We start from the raw sequence: 2,588 nt of genomic DNA, 5'->3' as shown, positions 1-2,588 counted from the left end.
ATCATCTAGGTTTTAAGCCCTGCATGTATTAGGTATTTGTCCTATTGCTCTCCCTCCCCTTGCCCCCCACCCTCTGACAGGTCCCAGTGTGTGTGGTTCCCTTCCCTGTGTCCATGTGTTCTCATTGTTCAACTCTCATTTATGAGTGAGAACATGCAGTGTTTGGTTTTCTGTCCCTGTGTTAGTTTGCTGAGAATGATGACTTCCAGCTTCATCCATATCTCTGCAAAGCACATGATCTCAGCATACATATGTTTATTGCAGCACTATTCACAATAGCAAAGAATTGGAACCAACCCAATGCCCATCAATGATAGACTGAATAAAGAAAACGTGGCACATATACACACCACGGAAGCCTACGGGATTTTATGTTACACCTATGGCAGCACAAACAGCATGGAACGAACAACTAACTAGTACAAAGTGATGCAGCTTCCAGAATTCTACAAGGGCCCTCATTCTCAAACCTGGTCTTCTTTTCTGACATCTTCCCAGAAAGGCTTTCGGCACTAAATGCTGAACTAGGCAGCTCTACCCTCAGTTCAGGGAAGCCTAGGACCCTACCTCTGTGTGTCATTTCCAGAATCTGCTCAGCCATCTTTTTGCTAAGTGGGATCCTTCCCCTCATGTCTCTCCCTTCTGATTTTCCTCCACAAGAACAGGACCTTCCCTCACTTCCTCTTGCCACAAAGATGTGCCTGTCCTCTGGATTACTGACATTCTTTACCAGCTTGACAGACATCTCGTTTGTCCTCTCTGTTCCAGTTTCTGGAAATCTGATTCTTATCCATGGCTTTCCCTAAGAAAGAGAAGTCAGCACTCTCCTGGCCTGTAAGCTCCTTTCTCCACCCTTTCTCTCTAGAGGTAGTATTTTCCAGAACGCCTGTCTATCCCATATCCGGAGTCCCCAACAGCCCGCAGTCCAGCCAAACGTCTCCTGCATTGACCACAGAAGTCCAGTCTCTCCCCGCCTGGGATGCCCAACAAAGCCCTTCCAGCCTAGACAGTCTAGAACAAATGGCTATGTATGAGGACAAAATGCTATAGTGGACTCGAAAGTGCCTCGTCAACTGTCAAGTAATACCATGTGGGCGACACGTACCTTAGGTACCTCCCACTCTGTGGAAGAGACCAGAAGTCCCAGTCATGCTAGAGCCCATCAGCCTTTCTTTCTTTCTTTCTTTCTTTTTTTTTTTTTTTTTTTTTTTTTTTTTTGAGACACAGTCTCAATATGTTGTCCAGGCTGGAGTGCAGTGGTGCAATCTCAGCTCACTGCAATCTCTGCCTCCCGGGTTCAAGTGATTCTCATGCCTCAGCCTCTGAGTAGTGAGGACTACAGGCACGCATCACCACACCCAGCTAATTTTTTGTATTTTTGATAGAGACGGGGTTTCGCCATGTTGGCCAGGCTAGTCTCAAACTCCTGGCCTTAAGTGATCCACTCGCCTCAGCCTCCCAAAGTGCCGGGATTACAGGTGTGATCAACTATGCCCAGCCCTATCATCTTGAGCTCAGCTGTGGCAGCTGCCTGGACCATCTTCTCTTCTTCTCTATGCCTGACATCTAAAAGGAAAATACATATTTCATTTGCAAACATCATCTCTCCACCACTTGGAAGATCCATTATGTTTTTCACTTCTCCCTCTCCTAAATGTGAAGCCGGCCAGCAGCAGTGTCTTGGTGTTCCGGCCCCTTCGCTGTATTCCTACCATCATGTCTTCTCTGGTCCTGAGATAAAAGCTCAGCACCACTGGAGCATTGATTCCAGAGCTAGAATTATTGCCTCCTCTAATCCGCCTTTCAGAGCACACATCAGGGGAACACATTGGCAATTATAAGAAGAGGGGACATGTGGCTTGGCTTGCTTTGATTGACTGAGAGGCAGCCTACCTATCCTGGACAGACCCTGCAAAAGGCTTCCTATGTCCTGGAGCTGAGAAATTAAGATCCCTTCTTTTTCAGAGAATACAGGGTGATGAGCAAATCTGAGAAAGGAGAATCACAGCACAGCAAACCTGGGACTGTGCTCTGTGACCCTACCAACATCACTCACCAGCAGACAGCTCAGGGTCTTAGCTGTAAAATTCATGTTTGGTGGTAACGTTAGTCACTTGCTGTAGATGATACTTGAAAATGTTTTTCTCCTGTAGAGGGATATAGTAAAGAGAGTTTCTAGACTGGCAGGCAGTTCTGGTTTTTGCTATTTCCCCTCTGGGAGGCTGCTTGACCCCTGTGCAAGTCGCTTCTTCCTGGGCTCAGTTTCCTTATCCATTAAAGGAGTGGGCTGACTCGGTGACCTCTTAGGTCCCTTCTGCCGTCTCTTCCAGCTTCCATCTTTCTATAATCTGTGAGACAATGCAAGAATGCTGATGATGATGATTGTAACTAAAAATATGTTGTGGCCGGGTGCAGTGGCTCACGCCTGTAATTCCAGCACTTTGGGAGGCCAAGGCAGGCAGATCACCTGAAGTTGGGAGTTCCAGACCAACCTGACCAACATGGAGAAACCCCGTCTCTACTAAAAATACAAAATTAGCCAGGCATGGTGGCACATGCCTGTAATCCCAGCTACTTGGGAGGCTGAG

Source organism: Mandrillus leucophaeus, unplaced genomic scaffold, assembly GCF_000951045.1.
Source record: "Mandrillus leucophaeus isolate KB7577 unplaced genomic scaffold, Mleu.le_1.0 Scaffold224, whole genome shotgun sequence".
Lineage (NCBI taxonomy): Eukaryota > Metazoa > Chordata > Mammalia > Primates > Cercopithecidae > Mandrillus > Mandrillus leucophaeus.
The sequence above is the reverse complement of the archived record's forward strand: the minus strand, read 5'-3'. Positions refer to the sequence as shown.